The following is a 15,557-nucleotide window of genomic DNA, read 5'->3' on the forward strand; positions in this document are numbered from 1 at the left end:
GGCGTCATAAAGTAAGAAGAGTAAATGGTCCCTTGCTAGTTACATGTCTTGATTTTGAGCCTAATTCAGGCTTCTTGCTTCTCTTCCTCTTAAGAGCCAGTGGGATGAGAATTTAAAAACATTAGGACTGGGGCGCCTGGGTGGCTCAGTCAGTTAAGCATCTGCCTTCAGCTCGGGTCATGATCCCAGGGTCCTGGGATCAAGTCCCGCGTCGGGCTCCCTGCCCAACGGAGCACCTGCTTCTCCCTCTGCCTGCCACTCCCCTTGCTTGTGTGTGCTCTCTCTCTTTTTCTCTCTCTCTGACAAATAAATAAATAAATCTTAAAAAAAAACCAAACCCCAAACCATTAGGAACTTCCACTTGAAGGTGAGCTGAGAATAGACAATAAAAGTACCTGAAAATAAACCTTGCTGCTTTTTAATATTTCTGAGAACAGGCAGTTTTAATAAATGGTCAGTTAAAATACGTGTTTCTCCCCCATTTCATGTTGATAATGGAAAGCAAGCTGTAAGGTTATACACGTGAACATATTCTGAGTAGAAGGGAATATTTGAGCAAAGCCCCGCAATTCCTTGTTTACTATTTACAGGCAATAACGAAATCGGAAACTATGGGAAGGTTTCCTTCGGGAGAAGGGGATAGGACGCTTCTTGCTTATCTTTGTCCACATTTTCTCCAGACTGTTTTTCGTTCCATCAGAGTGAGATGCCCGCCCTTGCTATTGACATGTTGAAGGTCTGGTGGCAGCTCTGGATTAACTCCATGTGGGAACTTGTAGGATGTAAGGTCCTGAAGGACATCAGTTATTAGGAATCCAAAGTGGGAAGATTTGGTGCTGATAGACAAATGCAGCACCTGGATTTAGAAAATGAGGAGAAAGAGTACAAGTACAGATTCCAGTCCAGTCCACCGAATTCCAATTCCTAAAAAATTCGGAAAGCCGGCGCACCTGGGTGGCTCAGTCGTTGGGCATCTGCCTTCGGCTCAGGTCATGGTCCCAGGTCCTGGGATCGGGACCTGCATCCGGCTTCCTGCTCGGCAGAGGGCCTGCTTCTCCCTCTCCCACTCCCCCTGCTTGTGTTCCCTCTCTTGTGCTGTCTCTCTCTGTCAAATAAATAAATAATAAAATCATTTAAAAAAATTCAGAAAGCCACTTGCAAAAATCTCAAATGTTGAGAAACAACAGGTGTTGGTGAGGATGCAGAGAAAGGAGAACACTTTTGCACTGTTGCTGGGAATACAAACTGTTACAGGCACTCTGGAAAACAGTATGGAAGTTCCTCAAAAAGTTAAAAATTGAGCTACCCTACGACCCAGCAGTTGCACTACTGGGTATTTATCCAAAGGATACAAAATGCTGATGTGAAGGGCCACATACACCCTAATGTTTATAGCAGCATTATCAACAATAGCTAAATTATGGAAAGAGCCCAAGTGTCCATCAAGAGATGAACGGATAAAGAAGATGTGGTATATATATACAATGGAATAGTACTCAGTGATCAAAAGGAATGAAATCTTGCCATTTGCAACAACGTGATGGAACTAGAGGGTATTATATTAAGCGAAATAAGTCAGAGAAAAGTCATAATTATCATAGGATCTTCCCCCTTTGTAGAATTTAAGAAACAAAACAGATGAACATAAGGGAAGGAAAGGAAAAATAAGATAAAAACTGAGAGGGAGGTAAACCATAAGAGACTCTGAACTACAGAGAACAAACTGAGGGTTGCTGGAGGGAGGTGGGTGGGGGGATGTGTTAAGTGGGTGATAGGCATTAAGGAGGGCACTTGTTGGGATGAGCACTGGGTGTTATATATATTTAAGTGATGAATCATTAAATTCTACTCCAGAAACTAATACTATACTATATGTTAACTAACTTGAATTTAAATTAAAAAAATTTTTTTTGAACTTGAACTACGTATTTTTGTGTGTATGTATGCCCTATATTTATAGACATATATTGTTGCATGTATATGCTACTGTGTTAATATTATTATAAAACATACACAAAAAACAAAAATATGAAAGAATGAAGTAATATTTTTAAATAATTCTCATTTAATTTCATCCAGTAATGGAACAAAAAACATTTTACTTTGTGATCGATTATGCTTCACTATTTCACAAGATCTTTATTTAACACTATGATAATTATTCAAAGTCTGGTATCAAATTTGGTTTCCTTCTGTGCTTGTTTTCATTACTGAAACTTGCCTGCATTGCTGAAAAAGATATTTTTTACAGAAATGGAGAAATGAATGGCTTGTCTTTAAACTCAAAGATTCTTTGAAGTACTCCGCAATGAAAATAACCCATGGACCTATGTGCCGTTCAAAATATTTTCAGGGTCATCCTGCATCTCATTACAAAACTTCTGTGATGATCACACAATTTAAGATAGTGTTATCCATCACCCCCATGCACATAAACAGGGGGGCTTCACAGGGGCCACTGTCAGCCCTGCGAGTGCCCACTCTTCTTTGCTTTCCATTAGGGACACATGGCCAGCTAAGGCACTGACCTGTGTCCACGAAGCTATTAGATATTAGCAAAATTGTGTTTTGTTTCTGTTTATATAAAAAAATAGGTACAATCAGAATTCCTTTTTTTTATTTTTTAATTTTTAATTTTATTAAAAAAATTTTTTTAAAGATTTTATTTATTTATTTGACAGAGAAAGACACAACAAGAGAGGGAACACAAGCAGGGGGAGTGGGAGAGGGAGAAGTAGACTCCCTGCCGAACAGGGAGCCCGATGCGGGACTCGATCCAGGGACTCCAGGATCATGACCTGAGCCGAAGGCAGTCGCTTAACCAACTGAGCCACCCAGGTGCCCATAATTCCTTTTTTTAAAAAATGTTTTATTTATTTATTCATGAGAGTCAGAGAGAGAGAGAGAGAGAGAGAGAGGCAGAGGCAGAGGGAGAAGCAGGCTCCCCGCCTAGCAGGGAGCCCGATGCGGGACTCGATCCCAGGACCCTGGGATCATGACCTGAGCCGAAGGCAGACGCTTAACCATCTGAGCCACCCAGGCGCCCCAGAATTCCTTTTTTTAAAATATGTATTATCTAAGTAGCAGTCTTTTATTTATTTATTTATTTGACAGAGAGAGACACAGCGAGAGAGGGAACACAAGCAGGGGGAGTGGGAGAGGGAGAAGCAGGCTTCCCGCGGAGCAGGGAGCCCGATGTGGGGCTCAATCCCAGGGTCCTGGGATCATGACCCGAGCCAAAGGCAGACATCTAACAACTGAGCCACCCAGGCGCCCTCAATCAGAATTCTTTATATTTCCCTGCAACCTCACAGATTGACTGACATATACCCCGGTTTGGAGACTGATGCTCCAGGAAAAGGGAGGTGTCAAGCACTCAACAGGTTGTAAAGGATCCGTCACCAAGCCTCAGGCTTGTTACCTAGCATGATGATGGTAAGGGTCACGCTGAGAGGGGGTCGCTCGGCAGGCTGCCAAGCCCCCAGCCCTAACTGCAGTGTCCCAGGTCCCATGAGTGAGGGCGAGTGAACGAATTCCTCACCCAGCCATTAGGGATGAATGGAACCATCCCGAATAGTTTTTAGTTTTCTTTTCTCATGAACTCAGGGATTAGGCAGGACCAGACTTAATGGCTACAGATGTTCAATTCTGCGCTTGGACAGAGCTGTGGAGGAGCAGGGACTTGAAATAGTAAGTCACTGAGAAAATCATTTTGAACGTCCTTTATCAGTTTCAAAATATGGGACCTTCAGCAAAGCACACAGCCTCCCTAAGTCTCAGCTTCCTTGTTTGTAAAGTGAAGGGGTTAGAAGAGGTGATCCTTCTCAAAAAAAAAAAAAAAAGTTCGCTATTTTTATTATTAGACCACTCCCAGCTTACACATGGCCTGAGCTCCAAAAGCTCATTTTACTTTCAGTTGTTTGAACTCCGAACATATTTGCCCACGTAAAGAATATCAGGCATTTGATTTGATTCCCCGTAAATACTACCTAGTGTTGCTGATGGAGCAGGAGCCTGGATGTGCATCCCAGGAGCGGGGCTCTGAAGCATGGGAAGGGGGCAGGGCCCCGTCTACCGCACCCCAGGGCTGTTCTCAGGGCGCTGAGTTCAAGAGCCCGCAAACTGCGTTCAGCCCCCATTCTATGGCAGGTTTTCTGCTTCACTCTGATTGCCTTCCTGCAGCGGTGATGAAATATTCAGTGCCTCTGGCAGTTGTCCAGACCTTAAAAAAATAAACAGCCTCTTCTCCCCGCCACCTTTGCCCTGTGCACCCTGCATCCAATATCCCATTTCCTCAGTAGCTGGCTCAGGAAAGCAACCACTAGTTTATGATGATATGTGAATGCCCCGAATCCCCTTCACCTTCCCAAAGTTGTTTCCATTTTTAAAGAAATGGAATCTAGAATTTCAGGCGGTGAAACAGAGCACGAGCCCAGGATCTGTAGCACTGGGACGTTAAGAATGCCCTTCCTACAACGTTGTTTTGGGGCTCCTCCGACAGGATTAACTGCCCCCTACTCTGTTTTCTTATAAAACACCTTTGCCGATAGGACTTGGAAGTAGACCAGCTAGTCCCTGGGGATCCTCTCCCCTAAGTTGGCCTCGCTGTCTTCATCACCTCTTTCCTTCTCCCATTCCTTAAAGCAGTTTCTCCAAGAGCCCCAGCAGTTTTTCAGCGAGCTGCAAGGTGGAGGTCTCTGGCAGACATTGGGACCTCAGATGGGGTACGCGCTTGGTCAGTGACTAAGCCAAGGATTGTCCATTATCTGTGGGACACAAGGAGTATGTCCAAGCCAGTGGCAGAATGTGTGGGTTATGGATAACTGATGACTAAGGTACTCGTATTGTCCAAACCAAAAATTGGGACACACAATCTGACAAATACAGATAAATTTATGGGGACAGTGGGGCTGAATCTTTGAAACTGGGATGCAGGCCAGAGATAGGGCGGCTGAAAGAGCTAGGCGGTGGCTGGCAAGGGGCGGGCAACAGGGCAGCGGGCAGGACTGACATGTCTCTATCCCTGGGTCATAGACAGAGACAGGGATGGATGACCCAGCCACACTCTGTGCCCCTTCCAAACATAACAGAGAATTAATTACATCCTTTTTATGGTACTGGAACCATGAACATTGCCCTGTCCTCTCTGCTTAGCTCCTGGCCAACCTTTCCAACTGCTTCTTAAGTATCTTTCCCTGGATACCCTAGAAGTGCCTCAAAATGATCCTGCTGGTCCTTCTGGCTGAGGTCATGGCTTTGCCATGCACAGAGCCATCTCTAATAATAGCAATTATTTCATCTTCTTTTTCCTCGCTTTTTTTTTAAGTTTTTTTTTTTATTCATGAGAGACAGAGCGAGAGAGAAAGGCAGAGGGAGAAACAGGCTCCCAAGGAGCAGGGAGCCCGATGCGGGACTCGATCCCAGGACCCTGACATCATGACCATCTCAACCATCTGAGCCACCCAGGCGCCCCCTCGCTTTTTTTTTTTTAAACCCAACTGGTCCCCGAGACCTTTTGTTTCTACCATGAAAATGTCTTGTTTATCCTGAGTGCCATAAAGATCCTCTATTGATACCACCTCCATAATTTCCTAAATAATTTCCTCCCTTCCCCACCTCCTCCAGGTGCACACACACACACACACACACACACCCCTCCTTCCTAAAACACTTTTGGATATTTATTGTCGAGAATAATGTACACATGTCATAGAATAGCACTGAAGACGTTTCCCAACTTGGTTTCAAACCTTTCTTTCCAACTTCATCTCAATCAGTGCATCCTGCGCTAGCTCACACTGGGCTACTAGCCATTCCCTGAAATCCTCTGTGCTTCTGCAAATGCTGCTCTTTTCCCGCTTTTCATTATTTTATTTTCAATGGAACTTGTCCTAGTTCTCCTAATCAGAATTATTTGTTCTCTCCTTGGTGCTCCCTAAAATGTCCCCACTCTGTCCTAGCCATGTTCACAGACCGACTTGTATGCGTCTCCTTCTCTACACCCTTGCCGGTGTTCATCTTTAGGCCCCAATCCCTTAGCCAGCATCTAAAAGGGACTTAATAATTGTGTATAAAATGTGTTGAAAATCTTTTATTTTGGCAGAGGGTGACTGCATCTTGGGGACATCTTCTTTCATATCTCTGAAGTTTGGACCAGGATATGCCACCCCAAAAGATGCCACTTTGGCATATGATTATTTTGAGCTGAAGGCAATTAAGCAACAGCAGATGCAGGAGGAACTCTCTGCCCTCTCCCTTTCTGCCTGAAAGCAGGACATAAATTTCCTTTTGTGCAGGTGCTGCCCCCTTCCTGAGCCGGGGGAAGGGAACAGCCCGATCCCAGAAGATAGAAAGTCAGCATGGAGATGGGTCTGCATAAACAAACCTTACAAATAACCCTTGTTTTCCGTTAATTTCCCCCATATATTTACCTTCCCATAATGTACTGCCCCTAGAGGCCCACACCTCTTTTATTTGTCTTGTCACTTTCCTCCATGTATTGCCCTCTGTTAACGTGGTATATAAGCTCCCAGGCCTCACTGCTTTTTAGGGTTTTCACTTTCTTGGGGGGAGGCTCCCTGTGTGTATATGAAACAAACCTTTCTCCTGCTAATTCACATGTCTCAGTCACTAACCTAAGAGGGTGGAGGAACAGTTTTCTTCCCCTCCCCTACACTTCCAACCAGGCAAACAAATGTTGACATCCACAGCTCTCCCGGCCCTCACCTCCTGCCTCAGGGTACAATGCTCTCTCCTCTCCACATGGCCCATTTTAATGCCTAGGGTGCAACTCCTTGCCTGCTCCAAACTCCCCAGTGTGGGGCCCCGCGTTCTCTCACTGCCCCTTGCTGTGTTATGTCCATTTACTCTCAAAAGTGATTCACTTCGTGCTAGTTCCTACTCAGTAATCATGGATACTAGGTTAATGTGACGTCCATCTCAAAACAGTCGTAGTGCAATAGTGGGCTCTTGGAAAACTCAGTTCTTGACTAAACCTAAAAAGAATGGTGACATTTGAGCGCTATGGCCAGGCTAGAGGACCAGAGAGTCTGCATATGGGAGAGGAGAGATGTGGGTGAGCTCAGGGGCAAGAGAGATGAGGGACAGAATGGTGGTCCTCACAGAGGCAAGTAAATCAGCAATGGCTCAACAAAGGCTAACAGCAGAGGGAGCCCCGGCGGTGGCCCTGTGCCCGCACCCCCTGCGGGAAGTCCAGGCATTGCAGGGAAAGGTCGGGAAGCTTCTGCAAGTGAGTCTTGAAGGTGGAAACTGGGGAAGGACATTTGAAGCAGAAGCTTAGAATGCTGTCTGCAGTGGGAGGGAACATGTTCTGTTCAGTGGAGGGGATGACGCACCGAAGGAGGCCACGTGGGGTGTCCGGCTGCCTTCAGGCCGGTAGCTACAGAAACCCATTAAATGGCACATACTGGCCATTTCCATTGGCTTATTAAGGGGAAATTCACTCTACATCAGTGAAGAGGTGACCAGGTTCGTTCTGGTTCTCAGGCAGAAGACCCATTCTCCTCCCTCATTTCACACAACAAAAGGGACTCAGAGGAAGGGTATTTTCTTTTTGAGGAGTGTTCAGTTAAAATGGTGCTTGAGTGAGGGGCACCTGGGTGGCTCAGTCGGTTAAGTGTCCGACTCTTGGTTTTGGCTCAGATCATGATGTGGGATCAAGGTCTGTACTCAGCGCAGACTTCTTGAGATTCTTTCCCCCTAGCCCCCTCCCCCTGCTCATGCTCTCTCTCTCTTTAAAGAAACAAATAAAATCTTAAGGAAAAAATGGTGCTTGAGTGACTCTTACAGCCCTTCCCTTTCCTTCCCTCCACCCTTCTCTCCCCCTCCCTCGTAGCCCTCCCTCTCCCCTCCCCTCCCCTCCACACAGAGTTGTTGATTTGCCCCGTGTGCCAGGCCCCTGCTGGGTGTTGGGGATTGATTCAGAGATGGGCAGGGTAGGATCCCCTTGTCCAGCAGCCTGGCCTCCACTTCTCCCATGCTGGCTAGGGATGTAAATCAGGATGACTGTCCTGGAAGGGCACCGCTGTAAGACCAGGCATTAGGAGCAGCTACAGAATGGAAATGCCCGGCCCTTGGTTAAAAAGATGATTAAGAATTTCGGGACAGCTGCCACAGTGGAGCATTAAACCAGGCATGGGGCCCTTCTAGTGTGTGCGTTCAGATGACGGCCAACAAAGCCAGCCCTGCCATGCACGGTGTTCCTGCCCAGTGACCCAGGGACAGAAGGGAGGGGGAAGGCAAGAGAGAGGCTGTAACAAAAGGAGGGGAGAAGAAGGTAACTGAAACCTTCTGAGGCTGACGTTCACACTGATCACCCACAAAAGGCCTCTTGTCTGTTTTCTTACAGTAAGTATCCTGATCCCTTGATTATTTGCAGAATCACATCTCAAAGGGACCTTCGGTCATCCTTCGAGGTTTTTAACATTTTGCAGAGGGGAGGACACTGTCTTCTGATTTCTATGCACCAAAGCTGGGTCAGGAGAATGGCTGGGAGGAGGAAACATGTGAGGAGGGGTATGGAGAAAGGGGAGAAAGTTCTGATACTTGACTAAAGATGGCATTTTCCAAAACTAGCCAGCAAGAATTTTATTGGCAGGAATTCCGTTAGCTAACTGAGTTCTGAATGGAGCTGTGTTTTTGGCTGTGAGACGGATATCCATATAGAGACAATGGGGTTCACAGTTACCAAACCACAAGTGACCAGCTCCTGTGGTCAGTAGGCTGGTGGTAACCAGGATCTATCTTCATGCAATTGAATATCCAGCCACTTCAAAAGTGTGAAACTGCGCTTATACCGACTCCTGAGTGGTAGAGAACTCTGTATCATGATGGCATAAATATTCATATTTATATATGAACTGTGGGGTAGAGAAAACATTAGCAACCTCCTCTTTGCCCAATGAGGAGAGTGTTGGGAAGGGTTTCAGCTGAGATCAGTCTGAACTTTACTGCTGTCAATAACCATTTTCTTCCGTGAGCAAGACCTACAGATGGGAACAGAAAAGACAAAACTCTTGTTACAGTCTTTGTTCTAAAGTCTTTTTTATCTGGGGTGCCTGCCTGGCTCAGTAGGTAGAGCATGCAGCTCTTGGATCATGGGGTCTTGAGTTCAAGGCCCACATTGGGCTTAGAGCCTACAAATGAAAAGAGTCAAGTCTATTTTGTCTGATGTAAGTATGGCTACTCTGGCTTTCTTTTAGCATGCCAGTTGCCTGATTAATATTTCTCCATCCCCTCGCTTTCAATCTGCAGGTGTTTTTAGGTCTAAAATGAGTCTCTTCTAGGCAACATATAGATGGGTCTTGTTTTTTGATCCATTCTGTCACCCTATGTCTTTTGATTGGAGCATTTCATCCATTTACATTCAAAGTAATTATTATTATTATTTTTTAAAGATTTTTATTTATTTATTTGACGGAGAGAGACACAGTGAGAGAGGGGAACACAAGCAGGGGGAGGGGAGAGGGAGAAGCAGGCTCCCCCCTGAGCAGGGAGCCCGATGCTGGACTCGATCCCAGGACTCCAGGATCATGACCCAAGCCGAAGGCAGATGCTTAACCAACTGAGCCACCCAGGTGCCCACATTCAAAGTAATTGTTGATAGATATGTATTTATTGCCATTTTATTATTTGTTTTGTGGAAAAAAGACAAAACTCAAGAACTAGATGGGTAAATTTTGCAAGGGCAAAGTTACTGATGAGAGAAACGAGTCGTGATAGGAGGAAGGGACCCGTGTGGGCTGACTTGGAGCTTGGGGCAGGCAGACTGAGCAAGTGAGCCTGTAGACGGGGCTTCGGGCCAGTCTGCACGGTGGGGTCATGCAAGGCCCTCATGTCATCCCCCTCTTTAGTGTTTGCTTGAAAGATTGCCACCTAGTTTAGTCTTTCAGTGATTTTAAATACCTGACCAATGCTCCTCTGAATGAGACTGCTTCCAAGGTGAGCACGAGTAAGCCCATAGCCTTTTGCACATTGCAAGTGCAAAAGCAACACAGCTTTCCATGGGTGCTAAGCACTTTTAAATAGAGCTCACTTTCTTCTTCAAGGCAGAAATGAGGTATTCAGCTTGGAAGGACTAGAAAATTTTCCAGTGGTAGTTTTTCTATAGCTGGATGGGTTAAAAACTAAGTACTGGGGCGCCTGGGTGTCTCAGTTGGTTAAGCATCTGACTCTTGATTTTGGTTCAGGTCATGATCTCAGGGTTATGAGATTGAACCCCACGTCATGGTCCAAGCTGGGCGTGCAGACTCCTTAAGATCCTCTCTCTCCTTCTCCCTCTGCACACCACCCCCCTGCTTGCGTGCGCACATGAGCACACGCTCTCTCTCTCAAAAAAGCTAAGTACTAATGAGGTCAACCTGTAACACTTGATTCCCATATAGCAACAATAATTATAACATTATGATGATAATAACTATTTAATACTTGCTAGGTATCAGGCACCATTGTAAGCGTTTTACCTAAATTATCTCTTTATTCTTTGCACCAGCCCTCATGAAGCAGGTAATATTATTTCCTTAATTTTACCAAGATGGAAATTGAGGCACAGAGAGGTTAAATAACTTGCCCGAGATCACAAATTTGTAAAGTCAGTGCTGAAATTCAAACTCAGGCCATTTGACTTCAAAGCTATACCTTTTACCAATATAAACCATTTAACTCTGAATTAGACAAGTTTTAGCATCATGAGAATTAAGTGAGCCTGGTCATAGGGAGAGCCGGTGAGAGGACATGAATGATTTGTCCACGAATGGAAAAATGTCTCAAATCTTAAGTAATAGTGAGGATCAGTCCATTCAACCCTTTTTAATACCTTAGTTATCATCCAAATAGTCAGAATAGAGACCACAGATTGTGGGCACACAAGTCTGAGAACATGAGAATTACTAATCAGAGGGAAAAGCAGCTGCTGGGAGCCAAGACAGTGAGGACAGTGAACACTTTCCCTATTACAGTGCCTGGCATTTTTGTAAACTCACTGTGCAGCTCAGAAAAACCCTTCCTTACCAATAAGGAAACTAAAGCTCAGAGATAGTGAATAACTCATGCAGAAACACATTTAAGTTTCTGAGATGGCATTTGAACACATCCACAAAGACTTCAAAATCTGGGCTCTTTCCATATGCTAATAAAATTAATTTTATACATTTTTTACTGTTATTATTAATACAACTAAAAATGTCTAGATTAAGAATACAGTATAATTTTTACGTTAACTGATAGCTATTTGTTATCAGCTACATTTATCAGGAACACAGTGACTCTTTTTCTGCAAACTGTTCTTGCTTAGAATTCATTTCGCACCTTGGTAAGTAAGGTGAGCACAAGAAATAGTGATCTAAGACATGGTCCAGTTGCAACACACTGTTGCAACCAGAATTTTGGCTGGATGAAAAGACTCAAACTTAGCCAGCCTGGGTTCTTGCTCCCTGCCCTTTCACGTGCCACTGTTCAGGTGTTCCACAGCATTCACTATGCCCTCTTTGAGTTTCCCTGAACAACTTCTCTGGCCCAAAAGGACCAAGTCAACATCTGGTGAAGATATTTTGAAGTGGCACAGTCTTGCTTCATTCATTCCAGTTACATAAAAGTTCCTGCTGTGTTGCTTCTAAAAAAACATTCTAGAATGGACATCAGTAAGGAAAGGAGAGGCCCCTGGGCAGCCAACTCCTCCAAAACCTGTTGCTTGTGAGATTGCACAGTGGCAAGAGACATTTGGACTTCGCTGTTGGCAGTACGCTCTGTCCAGAGTGCCTGGCATCCAATTACACTACTCAGCGGTTTCATTCCTATTGGTAAAAGAATTAGACTTTTATTGGATGCTACTCAGTCTCTAGAACAAACAGTCATTGCCTAATGGAAGTTCATGGGCAATTGTTACTAGAAATAGAAAACATTCAAGGTTAAGAGCTCAAAATTTTCAAAGTGTCTTTGAAATGATCAAAGGTCCAGGTCAGTCTGAAGGGCAGGCTTTTGGGATCCCTCCCGGCTCCGCACACACATTATCTCTGTGCTTCCAGATGCTGGTGTTATGACACGTTAGCATTTCCCTGTTTTCCCAAGAGGGCCTAAAGAAGGTACCCTGAATGAAAATGAATTAATGAATTAATATATCCTAATTTGAAAAGTATGAGCCCCAGTTTTCTTTTTTGATTAAAAGAGGTATTTATAATACCTGCCTCATGGAATGTGATGGAGAGTAAGTGTGACGATGTCCTGAAAATGCTTTGTAAACCAAGACATTATTGTAATTCAGTTCTCCATCAGAGTTGGATAGGACATCGTTACAAATAAAATTATAATACTGTTTGGTAGAACAGAGGGTCTTATTAATATGCACATCTGTAGATTCTTTTCTAGATTCTGACTGGTAGACATAGAACTAGTGATTGATCTGATTAGAGACATAAAGAAGCAGTCACCTTATTTTGTTCCTTTGTAAATAAAGGAAGTGGTTTTGAATTGCAATTGAAGGATGAGTGAACTTTTTTTTTTTAAAGATTTTATTTATTTATTTGAGAGAGAGAATGAGAGACAGCACAAAAGAGGGAAGAGGGTCAGAGGGAGAAGCAGACCCCCCGCCGAGCAGGGAGCCCGATGCGGGACTCGATCCCGGGACTCCAGGATCATGACCTGAGCCAAAGGCAGTCGCTTAACCAACTGAGCCACCCAGGCGCCCAGGATGAGTGAACTTTGAATGGAATCTTGAAGGATGAAGAGGATGGGTAGGTGAAGAAGAACGTTCTAGACTGACTTGACAATACAGAGCGTTTGGTGTGTGGTCTGGTGTGCTGCCCTGATGTGTCAAGGGCATAACGTGAGATGAGATTAGAAAGGTAACTCAGGAGCGGGTTGTGGAGGACCTTGAATGCCACAATCAGGGTTTGGGTCGAATTCCATAGTAATTCATAGGGATTCATGAAAGGCTATGGGGAAAGAGGTTGCTGGCATGATGTACAAACCTTCTGTATTTTGCCACGACACCTCTCATAACAGTATAACTTGCCCAAAGGTTGTGTTGGACAGGCAAAGCATGGAGACAGGGTGGCTGGTGGGAAGTCACCGAATAGTTCAGTCAGAGTGATGGTGGGATAGAAAGCCGGGCTGCAGACGCAGGGGAAGTGGGTGGACTGAATGAGCTGGACTTGGCCGCTGAACAGGATGGGAGGAGGGAGGCCGAGGAGGACTTCCGGCCTAAGTGCCACGGGTGGAGGCAGAAACACAGCAGAGGTGGTCTGAATGTGTTCACGATCTTGGTGATTTCCTTACCCGTCCTATGGTTTGGGTCTATTATCAACTTTCTGACACACTCAACACACTCTGGCCAACCAGCTCTGGTTTGGACCATTTTCTCCAGCGGTTGCCAAGACCTCCGGGAAGTCCATTGAGTGTAGTGACAGGCCCTTCCTCTTAAAGGAGAATGCCAGCTACTTTCAAAGGAACGGGTACTGATTTTTTGGTACTCTTCTCTATTTGCAATCTCACGGCAACAGGGAACACACAGATCGTTCCTGCTTACAGCTTTACGATTTAAGATTCACAGAGCGGCGGGGTGGGCAGTTTTTGAAGGCAGCCTTTGGTTTTTATGTTCTTTTTCCTTCTTGGCCCAGCACAACTAGTTAAACACAGGAAATTAAGATCACATTGTCTGGGTGCTCACTGATTAAGCTGCATTAGATTGACAATCTCTAAGCCCTGATTATTTTGTTTTAAAGTTGTCTTCATGTGCATAAATATGCATCATTCCCAGCATCAAAAGGTGTTTGTTAAAAGTTCTTTTGAAAGTGGTCCTGGGCGCCTGGGTGGCTCAGTCAGTTGAGCGATCGACTCTTGGTTTCGGCTCAGGTTGTGATCTCAGGGTCCTGAGATCGAGCCCCACATTGGGCTCTGTGCTCAGTGTGGAGTCTGCTTGGGATTCTTTCTCCCTCTCCCTCTGCCCCTCCTGCTCGTGCTGTCTCTCTCTCAAATAAATAAGCAAATCTTAAGGAAAAAAAAAAGTGGTCCTGAGTTATTCAGGACTCAGGATAGCGGTTGGGAAACGCTCACATCATGTGCCATGGAAGAGATGCTGACCTTTTGGGAAGTGTTCTGGCTTCCACATTTCTGCCGGTTGGGAGAAGGTGGAGTGGGAGTCATTGTTGGGGAGAAGTGCAATAAAGAGATGCCTCTTTCTGCTTAAGAAAGCCAACTACAAATCAAATGAGTAGAATTTTGCAAAGTATATTGGAGGGAACAAACCTCTTTGGCAATATTATTACTAGAGATTGTACTTGAAGCGCTTCTTCCAGAACATGAGGTTTATTTCTCTGTGGGTGTTTTGTCCTAACACTGTCTCAAGCAAAGCCATTAGTCCCTGATGTATCATTTATAATCTAAGAAGAATGACACAGATGCATATTTATAATATATAGAAAAAAAAGGCAAAAACATGAACATAGAAGTTATGCCTAAGGTTTGCTTTCCTTTGCTTTTGATGACAACAAAAAAGTAAATAAAAGCAAAAGTCATGTGTAACTGAGAGCTTTAAAATTTTCCTGATGGCTTTTATTTATTCAATAATCATTCCTTGAAAGTGGCGACAGGATGCTAGGTAGTGTGTAATGAACTGGAGACAGAAGTATATAAAAGACATGCCTCAACTATCAGGGAGCTCCTGTGCATGGGAGTGACGGAAGCGTCACCCTCACGATGCCATCCAATAAGGCAGGGGTGGAAGGGCGCACAAGTCTCTCTGGGAGCACAGAGGAGAGAGTGGTGAGAAGAAGGATAGCTTCACAGAGGTGGCACAGCTCGAGCTGGGTCAACAAGGATGACTTGTTTCAGCGACCATCCAAAGCAGAGGCTAGAGGAGTGAAAAGGCATAGAATGAGTGAGAATATATGGTTTAGTTGGGAAAATTACAAGCAAAACAGCAACTGTTGATTGTCATTCCCCTTCTTGTTGCTCAAACCCGATTCCAACCAGGTATTGGCAGCCACATGCTTCAGAGGACACAGGTCCCTTTCCAGCCCAAGGGAGGTGGTCTTTAATAGTGTAAGCCCATCACAGCCCATCAGTTCCCTGTACCAATGGCTGCTTTTAGCATAGGCTGATATTGAATTGTGTCCCTAAAAGACATGTAGAAGTCCTAGGCCCTGGTACCTGTGAATGTGATCTTATCTGGAAAAAGGCCTTGGCAGATGTCATCAAGTTAAGATGAGGTCATTAGAGTGGGCCTGAATCCAATATGACTGATGTCCTTCTAAGAAGAGGAGAATGCCATGTGATGATGTGGGCACATGGGGAGAACCCTATGTGATGGAAGAGGCAGAGATTGGAGCGATGCATCTATAAGCCAAGGAACACCAAGTATTGCTGGCAACACCAGAAGCTAAGAGAAACACATGGAAAGATTCTCCCCAAGAGTCTTCAGAGAGGACACATTGCCAACACCTGATTTTGGCCTTCTTTTCTCTAGAACTGTGAGAGAATAAATGCCCTTTTTTTTTTAAAGATTTTATTTATTTATTTATTTATTTATTTATTTATTTGAGAGT

Source organism: Neomonachus schauinslandi, chromosome 12, assembly GCF_002201575.2.
Source record: "Neomonachus schauinslandi chromosome 12, ASM220157v2, whole genome shotgun sequence".
Classification (NCBI taxonomy): Eukaryota; Metazoa; Chordata; class Mammalia; order Carnivora; family Phocidae; genus Neomonachus; species Neomonachus schauinslandi.